Source organism: Ranitomeya imitator, chromosome 8, assembly GCF_032444005.1.
Source record: "Ranitomeya imitator isolate aRanImi1 chromosome 8, aRanImi1.pri, whole genome shotgun sequence".
Taxonomy (NCBI): domain Eukaryota; kingdom Metazoa; phylum Chordata; class Amphibia; order Anura; family Dendrobatidae; genus Ranitomeya; species Ranitomeya imitator.
In genome coordinates this window covers 57,204,569-57,226,503 of record NC_091289.1, presented here as the reverse complement: position 1 = coordinate 57,226,503, position 21,935 = coordinate 57,204,569, and the positions used below count along the sequence as shown (strand labels likewise).

General features: G+C 43.0%; 1 protein-coding gene across 2 annotated transcripts in view; it reads left to right on the top strand.

The window, feature by feature from the left end:
* The first annotated feature begins 212 nt into the window (after positions 1–212).
* The window catches only part of KCNJ4 (potassium inwardly rectifying channel subfamily J member 4), a 236,891-nt gene continuing 215,168 nt past the window's right edge, over positions 213–21,935 (top strand). Inside the window, exon 1 of one of the 2 annotated variants that reach the window (XM_069736972.1) lies at positions 213–654. The gene's annotated coding sequence lies outside the window, so the exon portion shown is untranslated. The remainder of the gene's footprint in view (positions 655–21,935) is intronic. The other variant, XM_069736973.1, reaches the window with a different exon arrangement.

The following is a 21,935-nucleotide window of genomic DNA, read 5'->3' as shown; positions in this document are numbered from 1 at the left end:
TTTTAGGTGAAAATAAAATTGAAAAATGATCAGATCCATTTGTGAACTCCTGTATCCAAATCTTTGTAAGTTAATTCAGTTCAGCAGGGATGTCAGGTCCACGGAGAGGACACAACATGCTTCAGTGCAAGGTCCTGAGGCTGCATTGTGAATCCAGGCTGTGATCACATGGAGAGAAGAGATCATCCAGCCCAGCGCTGTCAGATTCCTGTGCACAACCACTAACTACTGCTCATAGGAACAGAGAGGAAGGAGAGGGGGAAGAGACACAAGGAGGAGGCATCAGAGACAGCAAAGAGATGCAGGCACAGGCGCAACTGAGGAGAACTAAGTTGCAGCGCAGGATTTAAAGGGCTCAGGTAAAGACTTTATAAAGTGTGAAGTATCTGGGTGGTGATGGAGGCAACAGATTTCAGGGGGTGCAGTATGTGTAGAACATAGGATGGCACTGGGAAGAGGTCAGGGCATGGGGAAGAACACAAATGTCATGGGAAAGCAGGGGACATAAATTGTAGATGGATTCGGAAACCAAATCTACACACTAAAGAAATTAGTACTAGGAAAGAAAGTGTGAGGATAGAGCCTGAGGAAGACGCTACACCTGCCGAAACATGAGCATTATCTGGACTCATATCCTGCATACACCCTGATAAGGTAACAACTCTTTCTGTATTTGTGGTGGGCCTGTTTTATAATGATCTTAATCATATTATGTTACTGGGAACTTGTAACAATAGGTGGAATAGTGAGTGAAGTGCTTCCACTTCCATCTGGACCCTTACACTGCCACTGACGAGGGATCGATGCTGTGATGTAAGGACATAAATACCTTATGGTGGAGTGACCTGTGGTTGTATTAAATGACAAATAGTTGCACTTAGGTCTCTGTCTATAAATATCTGTTTTATCAAGACAATCTACAACTATGCAAAAACATACACAGATAGTGCAGTAAATTGTGATAATTGGATGGCCAGGTAGTAATTATGTTATCATGGCATGGGGAGTTTTACATGGAATATACATGATTGGAAGTTGTTAGTTGTATCACTCCTTATAGCAGAGACCCTACATCAAGTTGTCAACCGTCTGAATGTCAGCTGTCTGAAGTGATCTAGTCGGGTGTTAGTCTATGTCACCACTTATAACTTAATGCAACTGGTACGGCAAGGTTTAATAACCTGGCAACTCCAGAATGGCTTATTGATTCGGTAATTTTGCAATCAAATTGCATAGTGCTTTAATAATTAACTATGATGAGAGAAAAGATGCAGAAAAATATATACATTAATATATATATATATATATACATACATGCACTTGTACGTTTCTATGTGTATGTACAAAATAAGGTGATGGTACATACACACTAACATATATATACGGTATATATGGCAAAAATTTAGAGACCACCACATTAAAACCCTGTCATGAGCAGCCCAATCTCCAGACCTGAACCCCATTGAAAACCTCTGGAATGTAATGAAGAGGGTTATGGATAGTCACAAGCCATCAAACAAAGAAGAACTGCTCACATTTTTGCGCCAGAATTAGTGTGAAAGACTGGTGGAAAGCATGCCAAGACGCATGAAAGCTGGGATTAAAAATTATGGTTATTCCACAAAATATTGATTTCTGAACTCTTCCTGAGTTAAAACATTAGTATTGTTGTTTCTAAATGATTATGAACTTCTTTTCTTTGCATTATTTGGGGTCTGAAAACACTGGGGTGTTTTTTTTATTTTGACCATTTTTCTTTGTCAGAAAAAAATAGAAAATGTATTGCTTGGAACTTCAGAGACATGTTGTCAGAAGTTTATAGAATAAAAGAACAATTTACATTTTACTCAAAAATATGCCTAAAAAGAGAAATATCAGACAAACTGAACATTTTGCAGTGGTCTCTTACTTTTTCCCAGAGCTGTATATACTTGTTTAACAAGTAACTTACCGTAACTGTTTCTTGGTTACATTTATCTGTGTGACATTTGCTTTCCTCCTTGCATTCAGCAATATTGCAAGTCAGTGCAAAACTATTAAAGTGTGTGCCAGTTAGTTATAAGCTTGATATTGGATGGATAGTTAACAGCTAGATAGTTAGACAGATGTTCCTATCCATAATTTAATAAAGAATAGTAATTTGTCATGTACCTGTCTTTTTTCTCTGCTTTATTAACTCTGGGATGAGATAATTCTGTGTATGTGCAGTCCTATGTAAACCCCAGCTCTATTATATCTGTCATATCTTAGGGTTGTAGATAGCAGACTCCACTTTCTTTGGACATATCTTGCTGTCATGTATATCCATGTGTTTGCATATTTGGTAGTAAGCAGCGTTTTTATCTTTTCTGCTCACACCTATTATATATGTAGCAGACTTTGTGAACTTTATCAGCATATCATGTATCACAACAGAAAACACTTGGAACAATTTCCTTGTTTTTACTTGTCAGAATGAAGTTACTGAAGAGTGAAAGAGATAACGCGGACACATACACCAATTAGTTTTATACAAACACTGGATACATTTATAATAAACTCCAAGTCAGACTCGTTATCTGGCAGCCATACTTGAAATCTTTTCTGAGATATTTCCATAGAAACACAGTATCTGATGTCTGCTAAGAGCCACTTAACCCACCCTTTCATGTCTACTGTAAAGCCCCCCACCCTGTTTGATCTCTGACCCTATATTAGATTTTCTATATTTTTAGATCTATCGATACAGTTCCCAATGTCATCATTTTTTTATCGCCCTTTGAAAAAAAGTTTTGCTTACTGATTCTTATGTTTAGCTGACGATTCGGATATTATTTCCTTGACAAAACTATTTTTTGAAGCAATAAAATATAAAATAAAATATAATATCTCAGCTTGTAAAACAATTCTAGAGGCTTCTGAAATTCTGTCAATTTCCTTCCTTGGTGAGAAAGGCAGGGAAATAGAAATGCCCCCTCCAAATCTTTCAAATCTTTTTTTTTTATCACCTTGCAACAATTATGAATGCAGATCATAGAATATATCTTATGGTCAACTTTCCTTTTAAAAATTGATTTTTTTCTGGTTTATACTATATCCAGATTGTACACTATCTTGAATATACTGTATATTGAAAAGAAAACTAAACTGAAAAAAATGAACTGGAGTATGTTGATACGCATGCAAAATATAGGAGCAACTTCACACTGGCCATTAAACAGACAAAACCTAAGATAGAAAGAAAATTAATATACACCCTGCCGTACGTAAATAATTAAAAGCAATAGTGCATATAATTTACATTGGGTACTTGGTAAACATAGTTTTTGATTAAAAAAAAAAAAGCATAAATGCCATCCCACCAGCGCCAAGGTGTACCCAAATCGGGATGGTCCTAGCCTCTAGTATTAAAACCTTTCCATGTGTCATAGTGACGTCAATGTGATTAAGAGCCGAGCAGGATCGGGTTTTGAACATGGACACCCAGCAATGGAAAGCTGTAAAAAAGTAATGTCCAGCTCAAGGAAAGGGACATTACCCATAATGTGCAAATGAAGAGTGTATCATATGGCACATTTCGTGTGTCCGCTTTTTCAAGTTCTTTATTTGTGTACACCCTAATAAGTTAATTTGTACTCGTGTAATCTGCGCGTGTCAGGTAAAGTCATCACGCCATACTGTCTACTTCCGTTCGTCAAGCAAAACTGTGCATGCTCCACAGCATGGCATGTCAGAATGCCACCGGCATCAGCACCAACCGCACGATGTCAACCCTAAATATATCTGCTGGCTAAAACATATCTCCATAATTGTGTGAATGATTGTACAGATAAAATTGCAGTGTACAAACATTGTAATCATCAAACGATATGCAGTTGGAAATCTAAAGTACTGAGTGATAACAAAAAGACATACTGTATAATAGATCATGTGTCACGCTGCAGCTTTGCAGGTAAATGCAAACTCCCCTAGGTGGCAACAAGTGGAGAGAAGACTGGCACCAGCAGAACTGCAGAGAGGCTACCACCAGGTGGCAGCAGAATAGTCAAACAAGCCGGGTAGATACCAGAGAGTAGCGTAATACCAAGGAAAAGTCACATACAGAGTCAGAGGAGTGCCAAGGGGTCAGTACCAGTCAGAAGCAGAAGTACCAGAAGGAAGAGACGGAGTCAGGTCAGACCCAAAGCCGAGTCGAGTACCGGGCAATCCAGACATGAAGTGAAAACACAGAGCCGGTGCGGGAAGAGAGGAATGAACACACATGGGCAAAGTCAGCTAAACATAGCAGGACAAATCAGGGTTTCACCAGAGCCAGCTACTCACGCCGTAGGCAGGAAGTATAACCGACAGTGCTGGTGGCCCAAACCTCTTCACCTTTAGAGGTGCCTTTAGGAGCAGGGATAGTTATGCCCCAGTCCTAGGGATGGTTTATGGCTCCTTTTCCTAATCATATACAGTTACTGCGTGACAGATAATTAACATATCTGATGTCCTAGCTCATATATACTGTATACAGTAAATGGTGTCTCGTGAACATTCATACTATAGGCATGGGTGAGGCATCACATTTCATCCAGGAGGGTGATTACACAGACATTGTAAGCAACTGTGGCCAATGGTTTTATCAGTAGAGCCTATAAAGATCCTTTCAATTACAAGATGATTGTTATGAACCAGCTGTTTAGTGTAAAGGTCTTTAAATACATGAGAGAAATGTCAACCATCCCTCCAGATTCCTCCATACACTGTCCGAGCTACATGTTCATGTATGTTTAATAGGGAGAGTGAAGAAAGATGCTGCTTGACTCCTTTGGAGGTGACTTATCTCCTCAGATAATAAAAGGTTCGGCATTTAAACTGCTGGATCTTTCTCTCATCTATCTGGGTGGGTTTAATAGGCCCCCATAAACATCAGATAGTTGGCGAGCCCTGCTGAAATAAGACGGCTTTAATGTGTATGAGGGCCTTTAGGCTTTATTACATTTCTGTTAATTCCTACTTCTTCAGATTATGTTGCATTTTGTTGATTTACAGTACCACTCTTTTTTATTGCAGGACTGGAGTGGTGCCACTAATGTAAGGTCCCTACGCTTAGTTTCATACTCACCATCTTCTGTTATCAGCACCACTCCAGTCAGTCTCCAGCAGTTTGTGACATGCTGGATCGCTATAGGGTTTGCTGGGCGAGCAGGAAGTCATAACTCAATGTAAGTCTATGAGAGCTAGAACAAGGCCCGAATGGGACTCTCATAGACTTGCAGTGAGAAATGGCAGCGCGGGACCAGAGTGGCACCAGGAAGAGCAGAAGATGGGAGGTGGTGAATCGAATACTAGGTGCAGGGACTTTCCATTAGCAGCACCACTCCAGCGCACAAGTAGAAAAAAAAACACTGGAGTGGCGCGTTATTCAAATCGATTAAAGGGAGTCTGTCGCCCCCAAACTGCAGATTCAACTGCTAAAACATTTCTATATTTTAGGCCCTATAAAAATCATACCAGCAATATACATTTTAGGCTGCGGTCACACTAGCAGTATTTGGTCAGTATTTTACATCAGTATTTATAAGCCAAAACCAGGAGTGGGTGATAAATGCGGAAGTGGTGCATATGTTTCTATTATACTTTTCCTCTATTTGTTCCACTCCTGGTTTTGGCTTACAAATACTGAGGTAAAATACTGACCAAATACTGCTAGTGTGACGGCAGCCTTAGTGGTAAACTTATAACAAAATTCACTTTTAATCCATATACAAATAATGGCACTTCGGTGCATCCTTGGTACGGCCAGTGGCTCGGTGCACCATAACACCCTCCTTTGGGCATATTCAGCACTGACTCTGAGCTTGATTGACTTGACTGGATTTCTTTCTCACAGCGATCCCTAAACTGAAATCCATGTTCTTATGCTTGCAGACTGATACTGGAGGAGCCCAGCAGTGTACCTCCCTGAAGTCATTGCTTCACCTGACCAGGGGGTCACTGTCTTGTTTCTGGGTAAGGACCGATGAGCGATAGGTATATTATATAGGTACTTTAACTAAATACATTTGCTCCATGGTATGGTACCTTCCCCTGACACACTGCACTATAGCACTTTTTTTTTTTCTTCCCTCTTTCCCTTTCTGGGTAGATTGCGGGGCATGGGCAATTTTGTAATAGACACAGGTTGCAGCACCTTCATGCCTCAGGTGGGATACATCTTATCAGGTTTTGGCACGGTCTTTTGAATTATGATGCACATTTTGACACAAATATATATATTGATACGATTGCCTGACCTATGACCGATATTCTTTTTGTTGCTCTTTAAATCCCTACATCAGGCACCACTGCATCAGGATCTGCAGCAGGTGAAACACAATAATTCTTCTTTTAAAGGGGTCTTCTTTATCTCAGACACCAGATATACTATAAATATGTAATAGGTTTGGTTCCACAAAGGGGGGGAGGTGAGGGAAAGATGAGGCCATGTTTCCTAGTGGCTCTCTCAATGATATTTCAGGGGAATTTTGAAACTCTCATCTGCATCCATATCTCACATGCGCTCAGATAAAGAGCATTTAAATCATCTCCTCCATTCTTGGTGCAAACAGGGAAGCGGGGCACCCCATTCTCCGGACTGATAGCTGACCCAGAAGAAAAATCCCAGTCTATCAGATATAAATGGCATGCACAGTCCATCTACTATATAATTGTCTAAGGTCACTTCCGTCTTTCTGTCTGTCTGTCTGTCACGGATATTCATTGGTCGCGGCCTCTGTCTGTCATGGAAATCTAAGTCGCTGATTGGTCGTGGCAAAATAGCCATGACAATCAGCGACGGGCACAGTCCGGCGGCAAAATGGCCGCTCCTTCCTCCCCGCAGTCAATGCCCGCTCCGTACTCCCCTCCAGTCAGCCCTCACACAGGGTTAATGGCAGCGTTGACCGCGGTGTAACGCACTCGGTTAACGCTGCTATTAACCCTGTGTGACCAACTTTTTACTATTCATGCTGCCTATGCAGCCTCAATAGTAAAAAGATCTAATGTTAAAAACAATTACAAAAAAAATAAATCATTATATACTCACCGTCTGTCGGCCCCCCGGATCAGGAACATGCCTTTCCCGCTCCTCGCGACGCCCCGGTGACCGCTCCATGCATTGCGGTCTCACGAGATGATGACGTAGCGGTCTCGCGAGACCACTAGGTCATCATCTCGCGAGACCACAATGCACTCTTCAGACCGGAGCACGCGAGGAGTGTCGGTAACCGCTTTGATCCGGGGGCCAACGGAGGGTGAGTATATCACTATTTTTTATTTTAATTCTTTTTTTAACAGGGATATGGTGCCCACATTGCTATATACTGCGTGGGCTGTGCAATATATTACGTGGGCAGTGCTATATACTACGTGGGCTGCCCAATATACTACGTGGGCTGTGCAATATATTACGTGGGCTGAACAATGTACTACGTGAGCTGGGCAATATACTACGTGGGCTGTGCAATATACGCTGTGCAATGTACTGGGCGGGCTGTGCAATATAGTACGCGGGCTGTGCAATATAGTACGCAAGCTGTGCAATGTACTACGCGGGCTGTGCAATATACTGCGTGGGCTGTGCAATATACTGCGTGGGCTGTGCTGTACACTACGTGGCCTGTGTTATACACTACGTGGCCTGTGTTATACACTACGTGGCCTTTGTTATATACTGCGTGCGTGGTACTGCACGGACTATGCACTATACTACGTGGGCTGTGCAATATACTACGCGGGCTGTGCAATATACTACGTGGGCTGTGCAATATACTGCGTGGGCTGTGCTATATACTCCGTGGGCTGTGCTATACACTCCGTGGGCTGTGCTATATACTACGTGGCTGTGCTATATACTACGTGGCTGTGCAATATACTACATGGCTGTGCTATATACTACATGGCTGTGCTATATACTACGTGGCTGTGCAATATACTATGTGGCTGTGCTATTTACTATGTGGGCTGTTATATACTACGTGGCTGTGCTATATACTACGTGGCTGGCCGCGAACAATCAGCGACAGGCTAATCCTGTGTATTCAATGTATTATTCTAAAATCTTCATAAATAAACTACATACATATTCTAGAATACCCGATGCGTTAGAATCGGGCTACCATCTAGTATAGCATAAGTGTCTAAGATGGGCATAACCTTTTAAGCTTTATTATGGCCATAGGGAGTGGTGCATTTTGATACTATAATGAAACTGTAGAAGTGGTGCAACTTGACTTTATAGTTTAAGTACTTGGTGTTGTGGAAATGTTCCTTAAATGGAATCTGTTATCAGTTTTTTTGCTATCTAATCTGAGAGCAGCATAATGTAGAGGCAGAAACCCTGATTCCAGTGATGTGTTACTTACTGTGCTGCTTGCTGCAGTTTTGATTTAAACACTGATTTATCAGCAGGAGATTATCACCAGAGTTCATAATTCCTGTGTAACCCCGCCCCCACCACTGATTGTCAACTTTCTGCCTATGCACAGAGTACACAGAAAGCTGCCAATCAGTGGTGTGGGCGGGGTTATACAGAGCTCGGCGTTCAGAGAATTTCTAGATTTGCAGCCAATAAAACAGTGATTTTATCAAAATGGCAGCAAGCAGTCATTTTGATATCATGCTGCTCTTGAATGAGGTAGCAAATATCTGGTGACATAATCCTTTTAAAACACTGCGAAAAAATGAATTAAATAAGACAGGTTGCTATAAGTAACTGCGAGCGCGTTTGTGTTGTATGTTACCTCTCAACAAACACCAAATTAAACTGTCAGCACTTCTAAAAAAGAAAGTATTTTAACATTTTACCACAGGCAAAATTTAATGTTGTTCTTAAAGGGATTGTCAGGCCGATATTTTGTTTTTAAAGAAAAAAGGCTCTGAGGTCGGCATGAGCCAGTGTCAGATCAAGGGTGGCTGGGTGATTATGGAGGTAACGATTATTTTTTGGTCTCTCTTAAATGCCAGTTAAAGCCTTTTAAAAAAAATAAAAGAAAAGAAAAATTTTGACTGGCTGGACGACTCCTTTAGGCTTCACTCACCCATTTTTGTCATGGCTACAACACGCACCCATTATAATCTGGGGTGCTGCTCATATATCCATGTTTTTCATTGTCCATGTGTCCGTGCAAAAAACACATAGAGATGTCTGACTTTTTTCCAGCAGCATGGATGAAAGAAGCCAATATAAGTACAGTAGTATATAGGTCCATGAAAACAGGTACAGTGCACAGATGGCATCCATACCCCATCCGTGTGCTGTCCGTGTTTAACATTGCAAAATATAGGAGAAGCGTTGTAATTTTATTTATTTATCCATCAGTGAAAAACACTGATGTTAAAACAGACACTGATGGTATCGGTACCATTTTTTCACGTACGTGTTTAAATACGGACGTGTGAATGACGCCTCAAGGTGCGAGATACAGGTTTGTCGATGCCAGTGTCCCCCACCTCCAGGCCTCACGAGCCACCAACAGATCGTGTTTGCAGGATTTCCTTAGTATGGCTCAGGTGATAGTTCTATACTAAGGAAATCTTAAAAACATGATCTGTTGGCTCATGAGGACTGGAGTTGGGGGACACTGGTCTAAGTCATATTATGATAAAGTATTACATAAAACCGCTACTTAAAGGGATGTTGAAATATGTATTTTTCATTTTTTAAATGGATGCTCGTAAGATGAAGATTTCTTTAACTATAAGGGTATGTGCACACGTTGCGGATTCTCTGCGGATCCGCAGCGTTTTTTGCAGTGCAGATCCGCAATTGATTTACAGTACAATGTAAATCAATGAGAAAAAAAAATGCTGCGCACACTTTGCGGAAAATCCGCTGCGGAAACGCTGCGGTTTAAAAGAAGTAGCATGTCACTTCTTTTTTGTGAATCTGCAGCGTTTTTGTACCCATTCCATTATAGAAAACCGCAGGGGTAAAAACCGCAGCAAATCCGCAAGAAAACCGCCGCAAAAATGCACAAAAAACGCTGCGGAACCGCACAAAAAGCGCGACAAATCCGCAGGTGCGTTTTCTGCCAGGAGAGGCAGAATCTGCACTAGAAATTCCTAAGGCTAATCCGCAACGTGTGCACATAGCCTAAGTTATTCATGTACATGGAGCGCCCCCAAGGGCTATGGGGCAGTCGGTACCGGGTCCTTCGGTTCTCAGTGGGGATGTCACGGTGGCTGACCCGGTCCGTGGCCCTCGGGAGGTCCGTTGATGAAATGGGGGAAAGGTCTTTAAAGGGATAATGTTCGTGACGCCACCTGTGGTATTCGGTCAGGGTGACCGACGCTGCTTAGGGGTCCGCTGGGGTGATGTTATGGCAGCTAGATGGTATATCTTCCCACAGGTGAAGTATATCCCCAGGGCTTCCCAGTGTGCAGATGGTGGATGGTGGATGATGTAAGGCGCAGTGAATAATGAGGACACAAGGTTGCAGTCTCTTTACCTTTACTGAAGGCTTCAGCATCCACAGTCCAGGGCACCAGACCACAGGGTAGGCAGAGTCAGGCCGGTCTGAAGGCAAATCCATATACTACGTTACTGGGCAATATACTACGTTACTGGGCAATATACTACGTGACTGGGCAATATACTACGTGAGCTGTGCAATATACTGCGTGGCTGGGCAATATACTACGTCGCTGTGCAATATACTACGTGGCTGGGCAATATACTACGTGGCTGGGCAATATACTGCGTGGCTGGGCAATATACTACGTCGCTGTGCAATATACTACGTGGCTGGGCAATATACTACGTGACTGGGCAATATACTACGTGACTGGGCAATATACTACGTCGCTGGGCAACATACTACGTCGCTGGGCAATATACTACGTCGCTGGGCAACATACTATGTCGCTGGGCAATATACTATGTGAATGGGCAATATACTACGTGACTGGGCAATATACTACGTGACTGGGCAATATACTACTTGGCTGGGCAATATACTACGTGGCTGAGCAATATACTATGTGACTGGGCAATATACTACGTGACTGGGCAATATACTACGTGACTGGGCAATATACTACGTGGCTGGGCAATATACTACGTGACTGGGCAATATACTATGTGGCTGGGCAATATACTACGTGACTGAGCAATATACTATGTGGCTGGGCAATATACTACGTGGCTGGGCAATATACTACGTGGCTGGGCAATATAGTACGTGGCTGGGCAATATACTACGTGGACATGCATATTCTAGAATACCCGATGCGTTAGAATCGGGCCACCATCTAGTGTTGAATATAAACCTCACTGTATATTACTGAGGACCTTTGAAGGGAATCTGTCTGTAGGATCAAACCTCATAAACTGTCTTATGGGCATGTAGGTCTGAGAAAGTTGTATAAAATGATACCTTCAATGTCTTATTCTGGAGAAATCTATGTATTTTAATAACTTATACAGCGTCATTAATGCCACAGCGCTTTACAGACATTATGTAAGATATCCACATTTTTCTTAATATGTAAATGAACTGTTAAGATCTATGGGCCGGACATAGATCTCCCTGAGAATCGAACTTCAGAGATTAGATTTCCCTCCAGTCCCACGAAAAAGAAAACTACATATTACACAGTTCTGAAAAGAGGAGCCCCTCTACTAATGGGTTTTTCCAGTAATATTACTATGATTCCACTAATTCTGGTTACGTTCTGCTGCAAGTTGCTCCATTCGGGATCCAAAACCATTTGATTCCAGCAGCGTGTCAGTAGTGTTTGAAAGGGGCATCTGACTGTTTTTTTAGTGGCTAAGCCAGCCCCATTCTCTATCTGTGCATTATTTGTGGCAACACATAGTTGGGCTCTGAGAACTGACTAATGGCCCAAGAAGACATGTAGATTAGCTAATAATCAGCTCAGGAACGATCGTTTCTGCCTATTGGCCAGTGTAAGCCATTAATTACCCGGTTAACGTGCAATGATTTTTCTGCTAGCATGTTGAATAAATTTTATGAAATCTCATCCACATGCTGTGAAAATAATCTAAAAATTGATCTGTAGTGCCATTTTTTAATCTGCAGCATGTCAATTTACATTGCACTGATAATTTCACAATTTGTGAAAAATAAATCTGCTCCAAATCCACAGCATTTCCAAAATGTAATCAACAACAAAATCCACACTATCGGTGGTGATTATTCAGCTGTATACTTTCCGCTATGAAAAATCTGAAGCAAGTCAGTTTCCTGTGTTTGTAAATTTAATTTTGTATTGAAAGATAAGAAAAAAAATGCCACCTGCAATGTGAAACGTTACCCCATGTCTATTCTTTTAGTCTCAGTCATTACATCACCTTTCTCCAGCTACTTGTGGCTGATCACTACGTATAATGACATCCTCCACACACATGTACTACTGTGACCACGGATGTCGTGTCCTCACCATCAGCATCAGACAGGCTGCAATCTAACAATTCATAGAAGATTATTGACATATCCAATAGGGAATCCCTTTTAAATATCTATGGGTAGAAAATAGGTAAATAGAACTAGCTGATAAACCAAAAAAGATTGTGAAGCCATACAAGTAAATTGAAAAAAATGAACTGGAGTGGAAGGTGGTATACATGGAAAATAGGAGCAGGGCCGTATTTAGAGTTTCTGCTGCCCTAGGCACTTTTAGTGCTGCCTCCCCCTTTGGTGAGTATGACACTATCGGCAGTGACTTTGGCAAGAATTGCTGATGTGAAAGTCGCCTTTTGCAGCAGATCGGGCAGTTTTTCCTGCATCTGCCGTGTAACGGATCACTTACGGCAACACTGCGTTCGGCCTCATTCATTCCCTATAGGTTTAACGGCACTTGCCGTGATCTGGCAAATGCGGTATCATACCTCCCAACTTTTGAAGAAGGGAAAGAGGTAGAAAGCTTGCGGCGCGCGTAGTGCGCCACGGCAAATTTTAGGCCACACCTCTGACCACACCCATTTCACAACTAGCCACACCCATATCCACATCCCAACCACACCCATTTAGCACTGCTGATCACACTGTTTCATAAACAATAATTATAAACAAAATAAAAAATATGGCCACACCTTGCTCCATACTGTATAATGGCCACACATGATGCTCAATACTGTATAATGGTCATACATGATGCTCCATACTGTATAATGGCCGCACACAGTTCACCATACTGTATAATGACCCCACATGATGCTCAATACTGTATAATGGCCACACATGATGCTTCATACTGTATAATGACTCTACATGATGCTCCATACTGTATAATGGCCACACATGATGCTCAATACTGTATAATGGTCATACATGATGCTCCATACTGTATAATGGCCGCACACAGTTCACCATACTGTATAATGACCCAGCATGATGCTCATTACTGTATAATGACTCTACATGATGCTCCATACTGTATAATGGCCACACATGATGCTCAATATTGTATAATAGCCACACATGATGCTCAATACTGTATAATAGCCACACATGATGCTCCATACTGTATAATGGCTCTACATGATGCTTCATACTGTATAATGGTCAGACATGATGCTCAATATTGTATAATAGCCACACATGATGCTCCATACTGTATAATGGCTCTATATGATGCTCCATACTGTATAATGGTCACACATGATGCTCAATATTGCATAATAGCCACACATGATGCTCAATACTGTATAATAGCCACACATGATGCTCAATACTGTATAATAGCCACACATGATGCTCCATACTGTATAATGGCTCTACATGATGCTCCATACTGTATAATGACCACACATGATGCTCAATACTGTATAATAGCCACACATGATGCTCAATACTGTACAATAGCCACACATGATGCTCCACACTGTATAATGGCTCTACATGATGCGCCATACTGTATAATGGCCGCACACAGTTCACCATACTGTATAATGACCCCACATGATGCTCAATACTGTATAATGGCCACACATGATGCTTCATACTGTATAATGACTCTACATGATGCTCCATACTGTATAATGGCCACACATGATGCTCAATATTGTATAATAGCCACACATGATGCTCAATACTGTATAATAGCCACACATGATGCTCCATACTGTATAATGGCTCTATATGATGCTCCATACTGTATAATGGCCACACATGATGCTCCATACTGTATAATAGCCACACATAATGCTCAATACTGTATAATAGCCACACATGATGCTCCATACTGTATAATGACCCCACATGATGCTCCATACTGTATAATGGCCACACATGATGCTCAATACTGTATAATAGCCACACATGATGCTCAATACTGTATAATGGCCACACATGATGCTCCACACTGTATAATGGCTCTAGATGATGCGCCATACTGTATAATGGCCACACATGATGCTCAATACTGTATAATGGCCACATATAATGCTCCATGCATACTGTATAATGGCCCACCCCCTCCCATCCTGTATGCATGGCTCATCTCCCCCCCGTATGCATGGCTCATTGGCTCTCCGCTCCCATCATGCATGGCTCATCTCTCCCCCCTCCCTATATGCATGGCTCATCTCTCCCTCCTCCCTGTATGCATGGCTCATCAGCTCCCGGCTCCCATCATGCATGGCTCATCTCTCCCAACTCCCCCCTCCTGTATGCGTGGCTCATCTCCCCCTCCCTGTATGCATGGGTGGCTCTGACTCATCTCCCATCCCCCCCTGTATGCATGGCTCATCGGCTCCCATCTTGCATGGCTCATCTCTCCCCCCTGGCCCCCTCCATGCATGGCTCATCGGCTCCCCGCTGCTCCCATCTTGTATGGCTCGGCTCCCCGTCCTCCTTCATCCTCCTTCATCCTCCCTCTGTCCTCCCTGGCTGTCATCATACTCACCTTTTCCACATCGTGCAGAACGGAATCCTCCACCTCTGTCCCGTCGCAGCACCCTTGTCCCGTGTGAGCGGTCACGTGGAACCGCTCATTAAGGTCATGAATATGCATCCATATTCATCACCCTAATGAGCGGTACCACGTGACCGCTCACACAGGACGAGCTGCCGGCGCTGAGACCAGACCAGTCATCGCTGGAGTAGGTGAGTATGAATCATACTGTATGACATGTCTTCAAGGAGGCAAGCAGGCGGGCGGGTGGGATTTAAGGTGACCCCGGCCCGGACTTTATAAAAAAAAAAACCTGCTCCGGTGCCACCCCCACAAGCCCTATTGTATTTTCATTTAATTTAAAGCCTCTTGTCTCTTGACAATTGTAATATCTTGGTAATATAGACACATTCACATCATATGTGTACACTTATCATATGCAGTATCCATGTCTACAGGTTCTCATCCTACATCATTCCTATCTTCATCTTTGTGGTCCCTGACAGCTACTGGTGTTTTCTTTAGCTGCATTACTATTTCTTTATGCCGTCCTTCCATTATGGCTACAATATTCAGCTTCAATCTCTATCTCCCCTGTCACTTTGCCTCTTGATGGCTCTCTTTTTTTCTTGGGGCTATAAGAACACAGTAACATAGATGAAATCAATAGACTGATGCTATTAATTCTCCACCAATGCTGGCATTCCCAAGCCTTGCACTTCATATTGAGAGAGGAATGAGGAGCTGCAGACACTTACATTTGAGGAACACGGAGTATTGACTTATATACATAAATGAAAGGATGCCTTTCCTTGTCGGCAACTACTGCTAGGTGAGCACAACAGATGTAGAGGCTAATCACAAAGCAAAAAGTTAAAGCAATAACCAGCATGGTGTGACAAAACAGTGAATACACACGTATACAAAAGGCATCTTCATCTACATTTTAATATATGTGCGTATGTATATACTGTATTAATGTGGCTGTTGGGCATATAGTGGTTGGGAGATAAACTTGAAGCAATGCTTTAGTATATATAGGAGTAAAAGGGGTTAATCGGCCATGACAGATTGATTGTGAGCAGTGATGAGTTGGGAGTGACGGCTGCTCACCATACTTCCATACCTGGGTGTGATTCATTTTGTAAATTGAAATCTGTTCGTCTCATACATGGCTCTGTGTATGGAGGTGTGCAGATCTCCTGGATGGGTGCCTTTGCTAAAGGACTAAGAAGCTGGACTCTAAGTCAGGTGGGCAAGCCAGCTCTATAATATGGACTTTTTGGTTTATGCTGTACGTTGAGCCGGACAAAGGCTATTTTTGGGTTTCCTGTGATGTAGTTTATGAGAACTGCAATAAACCAGCTGGACTTTTAAATAGAAACGGTTCATGTAATGCCTCATATCGCTCTCAAGTAAGTAACACTGTTACATTTGGTGTTAGAAATGTGGACAGTGTTCCCAGGGAACATGTGAATCAGCTACAGAAGTACTGCATGTTGTGGGTGAAGGCGGCTATAAGCCAGGGAGCGGCATCAAATATCATGGAGGACCTGATAAAACACCTGGTGCAAGCCCAACAGCTACAGCAACAACAGCTTTAGCAGCAATAGCTGGCACAACAGGAGACAAGTAAGCTGCTTATGCAACAACTCCAGCAGCAGCACAAGCAACAGATCCAGCAGCACTAGCAACAGATCCAGCGACAACAGTAGCTACAGCAGCATCCACCGCGCCAATAACATCATCTACAATAGCAGCACCAGATTGATTTACTCACTGAGGCAGTTTGTGTCTCGGTGGAAGCTCCAACTCCAAAGTCAGATGATGATTTTTCTATCTGGAAAGCGGTGGAGAGCCAGATGATTATATACAGGCCTTTTTAACAGTTTTTTAAAGGGTCGCCGATAGGAAGAAACTCCTGCCAAAGCAGTGGGTGGAAGTCCTGGTGCCATACTTAACAAGGGAGCCACAAAAGGACTACCATGATTTAGCCGTACAGGACTCCAAAGAATATGAGAAATTGAAAACAGGAATTTTTGCACGCTTTGGGGTGACAATGTCTGTCAGTGCACAACGGGGCCACTGCTGGGCATATCACAGTGACAAACCCCTTCGCTCCCAAATGTTTGATCTACTGAACCTCTTCCAAGGTGGATGCAGCTGGAGTTCTCTACCCCAGTGCAGATGGTAGAGCAAGTTGTAATGAATTGGTTTGTGCACTCCCTTCTGAGCCTGATGCAGACTTGAGTTGCCCAAGGAGATTGCTGGAATGCCGATGACTAGATCAGATGACTTGGTCGGACTGGTCGAAAGGTATCATAGGATTGACAATTCCTTGGGGAAGCAACTCACTCCATACTGAGGCGGAGGCTAAAAAGAGGGTGGGGTGTCCAAATTTCAAGGGGGCAATGGAGATCATGCCAAGGGTCTCATCGGGGGCTGTAATTTGCTGGAGATGTCATGGCCCAGGTAATATAGCTGCCCATTGTCCCCTGACCACCAATAAAATGGACTGCAGCATGGTATGCTGGTGTTCTACCTAGGCATATGTATGTGTGGACTGACCACCTGGCGAGGGGCCCCAATCTTGTCCTGTAAAAGTGAATGGTCTGCAAATTAATCTTTGTGGGAGAAAGGGGGAGAGGGAAAAGTTGAAGCTTGATACGCTGAGACATATGCCATAAACTGTTGCAATTGAATATAGCTGGTGGGTGCCGTACCTGCTGGTGATTTCAGCCGAAGTGAGGAAGAAGGAGGGGAGTTTCTAGCACGTCCATCCAGTTTGAATAAAATTCCTTTTTTATTTGAACATTTAAAAAAAAAATTACTGGACTGCTTCTACACTCCCTCTCCAGTTGATCCCTGGGAAGAAGGTGGGCATCTGCTCCATTCACGGGGATACTAAAGATGATCTGGTGGCCAAAGCTAACATTGAGATAGCCTGAGGTACTGAGTTCCTTGAAGTTTGCATGGACCAGGATTTATTGCATCCAATTATCATAGGCTGGGACATTGTGTTGTTTTGGGATTTGTGGGGGTGGGATGAAGACCTAGATTGCTTAGGTAAGAGACAGGGTGCCCCTGAAAAAGTCTCACCAACCCCAGAGTCTGACAGGTTTCTCTTCTGTGCAATGGTGGGAGATAAGGAGGTAATATCCTCTGAGGCCAACATTCCTGAGATAGGGGTGACTGGAAAAAAATTTGGGTTTTCCCAACATTGGTGCTTAACTCTAAAACAAGTGTTCAATAAGGTAACCGTTATAAATAGCATAGCATAGCATAGGAGCTGGGGGCTGACACCAGGCTTCCCTATTTCATGTTGAGTTGGGACGCCAACACACACCAGCAGCAGGAGGCCAGGCAAAGCACCGCAGCGCTGCCTTCAAAGCAATTTAAAGCATATTGCCATATCTATGCCATCTCGAGGACTATACAGCGCACCTTGCTTTTGACTATAACTAAGAAATAACTCCACACAAGTTACATCTAGCGCCATGACTAAAGAATTACCAACAACATATTGAATAAGTCCTGGGATAGGTCGAAACGTCACTTGAATAATGTCACTCTAGATAATTGTTCCTGCGTTTTATCAATTTTTTGTTCTCATCAGTTGTAGTAAACTTTGTTTTCTTGCATCACATCAAACTACAGAGTGTGCGGTGAATTTCTATTACATGGACTAAGGGTCATGTGGCCCGTTACCAGCACCTCACCTTACGACAGAGTGCAGGACAATATATATTTTTTCTACTTGAACGCAGTCAAGGCACTCAGTGCTAGAGGTAGGAAAACAGCCTGAAAACATCTTTGAGCCTCCACCATATTTTATTGTAGGTACTGTGTTCTGTTCTTTGTATGCCACATTCCATTTTCCGTAAACAGTAGAATGATGTGCTTTACCATAAAAGATCTATCTTGGTCTCATTTATCCACAAGATGCTTTTCAAGAAGGATTTTGGCTTACTCATGTACATTTTGGAAAACAGTCTAGTTTTTTTATGTCTCTGTGTCAGCAGTGGTGTCTTCCTGGGTCTCCTGCCATAGAGTTTTCTTCAAATGTCAATGGGCAGCTTGTGCTGACACTAATGCACCCTGAGCTTGCAGGACAGCTTGAATTTCTTTAGAACTTGTTTGGGCCTGCATATCCACTATCCGGACTATCCTACAATGCAACCTTTCATCAATTTTCGTCTGCCATCCAAGTCCAGGGAGATGGAGATTTGTTGTGAATTCTGTGGCTGAATTCACTCCTGTGGTCACAAGTGGTACTGCAGCTTCTGAGCTTCCTCCCTCAGGTGTTCTGGTGAGCTCGTTAACTGCTTCATTACTTAACTCCGCCTGATGCTGCTATCCTTGCTCCTTGTCAATGTTTCAGTGTTGGATCTGAGCTTCTCCTGATTGTTCCTGTGACCTGCTGCTCTGTATAGCTAAGTGCCTTTTGCTTTTTTGTTGCTTTTTTTCTGTCCAGCTTGTCTTTTGTTTTGCTGGAAGCTCTGAGACGCAAAGGGTGTACCGCCGTGCCGTTAGTTCGGCACGGTGGGGTTTTTTTTGCCCCCTTTGCGTGGTTTTGCTTTAGGGTTTTTTGTAGACTGCAAAGTTCGCTTTACTGTCCTCGCTCTGTCCTAGAATATCGGGCCCCACTTTGCTGAATCTATTTCATCCCTACGTTTTGTCTTTTCATCTTACTCACAGTCATTATATGTGGGGGGCTGCCTTTTCCTTTGGGGAATTTCTCTGGGGCAAGTCAGGCCTATTTTTCTATCTTCAGGCTAGCTAGTTTCTTAGGCTGTGCCGAGTTGCCTAGGTAGTTGTTAGGCGCAATCCACAGCCGCTTTTAGTTGTGTTTAGGATAGGATCAGGTGTGCAGTCTACAGAGTTTCCACGTCTCAGAGCTAGTTCTTGTATTTTTGGGTATTTGTCAGATCACTGTGTGCGCTCTGATCGCTAAGCACACTGTGTTTCTGGATTGCCTTCATAACACCTGTCATTAGCAAACATAACAGAGATTAGCTACATGCCATGGCTTGTCAGCAATCAAGATCTCTAGAGATGGACTTGTAACCTTAAGATTATTGATATTTATTAGATTGTTGAATTTCTGGAACAATTTCAAGAGTGCCAAGACTTCCGGCCATGACTATACGTATATACAGTGGTGTGAAAAAGTGTTTCCCCCCTTCCTAGTTTCCCATTCTTTCGCATGTTTGTCACACTTAAATGTTTCAGATCACTAAATGAATTTGAAAATTACACAAAGATAACACAAGTAAACACAAAATGCAGTTTTTAAATTATTATTATTTATCATTATAGCACAATTTATTCCATAGCGCATTACATGTGCGGAGGGGTATACATAATAAAAAACAAATACAGTAATCTTAATCAATACAAGTCACAACTGGTACATCAGGAGAGAGGACCCTGCCCGTGAGGGCTTACAATCTACAAGAGATGGGTGAGAATACACTAGGCGAGGGTAGAGCTGGCCGTGCAGCGCTTTGGTCTATCGGTTGTTACTGCAGGTTGTAGGCTTGTCGGAAGAGGTAGGTTTTCAGGTTCTTTTTGAAGGTTTCCACAGTAGGCGAGAGTCTGATGTGTTGGGGTAGAGAGTTCCACAGTATGGGGGAAGCACAAGAGAAATCTTGTATGCGATTGTGGGAAGAGGAGATAAGAGGGGAGTATAGAAGAAGATCTTGTGAGGATCGGAAGTTGCGTGCAGGTAAGTACCGTGAAACGAGGTCACAGATGTAAGGACGAGACATGTTGTGGATGGCTTTGTATGTCATGGTTAGGGTTTTGAACTGAAGTCGTTTGGTAATGGGGAGCCAGTGAAGGGATTGACAGAGGGGAGAGGCTGGGGAATAGCGGGGGGACAGGTGGATTAGTCGGGCAGCAGAGTTTAGAATAGTTTGGAGGAGTGCGAGAGTGTTAGAAGGGAGGCCACAGAGCAGGAGGTTGCAGTAGTCAAGGCGGGAGATGATGAGGGCATGGACTAGGGTTTCTGCAGATTCTTGGTTGAGGAATGTACGGATCTGGGAAATATTTTTGAGTTGAAGTCGGCAGGAAGTGGAAGGGGCTTAGATATGTGGTTTGAAGGAGAGATCAGTGTCAAGGATTACCCCGAGGCAGCGAGATTGTGGGACTGGGAAGAGTGGGCAGCCATTTACTTTAATGGATAGGACTGCTGGGGGAGTCATGTGAGATGGGGGAAAGATGATGAATTCTGTTTTGTCCATATTAAGTTTTAGAAATCTAGCGGAGAAAAAGGATGAAATAGCAGACAGACATTGTGGGATTCTCGTTAGTAGGGTGGTGATATCTGGTCCAGAGATGTAGATCTGTGTATAGTTGGCATAGAGAGGATACTGAAAAATATGGAACTCTATGATCTGTCCAAGGCCAAAGGTATAGACTGAGAAGAGCAGAGGCCCTAGGACTGAACCTTTCGGGACTCCGACAGATGGGGGCGAGGTGAGGAGGTGGTGTGCGAGTGGGAGACGCTGAATGTCTGGTCTGTTAGGTACGACGAAATCCAAGATAAGGCCAAGTCAGTGATGCCATGAGAGGGTCTGTAATAGTAGGGAATGGTCCACTGTGTCAAAGGCAGAGGACAGGTCTAGAAGGAGGAGGACAGAGTAGTGTCGCTTTGCTTTGGCAGTTAATAGATCATTGGTGACTTTAGTTAGGGCAGTTTCAGTGGAGTGATGCGGCCGGAAGCCAGATTGAAAGCGGACGAAGAGGGAACAGGAAGTGAGGTGGGAGGACAGTTCAAGATGGACGTGTTGTTACAGTAGTTTTGAGGCATAGAAAAGAAGTGATATGGGGCGATAGCTAGATGCAGAGGATTAGTCAAGAGAGGGCTTTTTGAGGATAGGTGTGATTGAGGCATGTTTAAAGCTTGAGGGGCAAACACCAGTTGTTAGTGATAGGTTGAAGAGATGGGTTAGTGTTGGGATGAAGACTGTGGTGAGGTTTGGGATGAAGTGGGATGGGATCAGGTCGAGTGCACAGGTGGTGAGATTTTTAAGGCCTTTGTTATTTATGGAAAAATAAATCCAAACCTACAG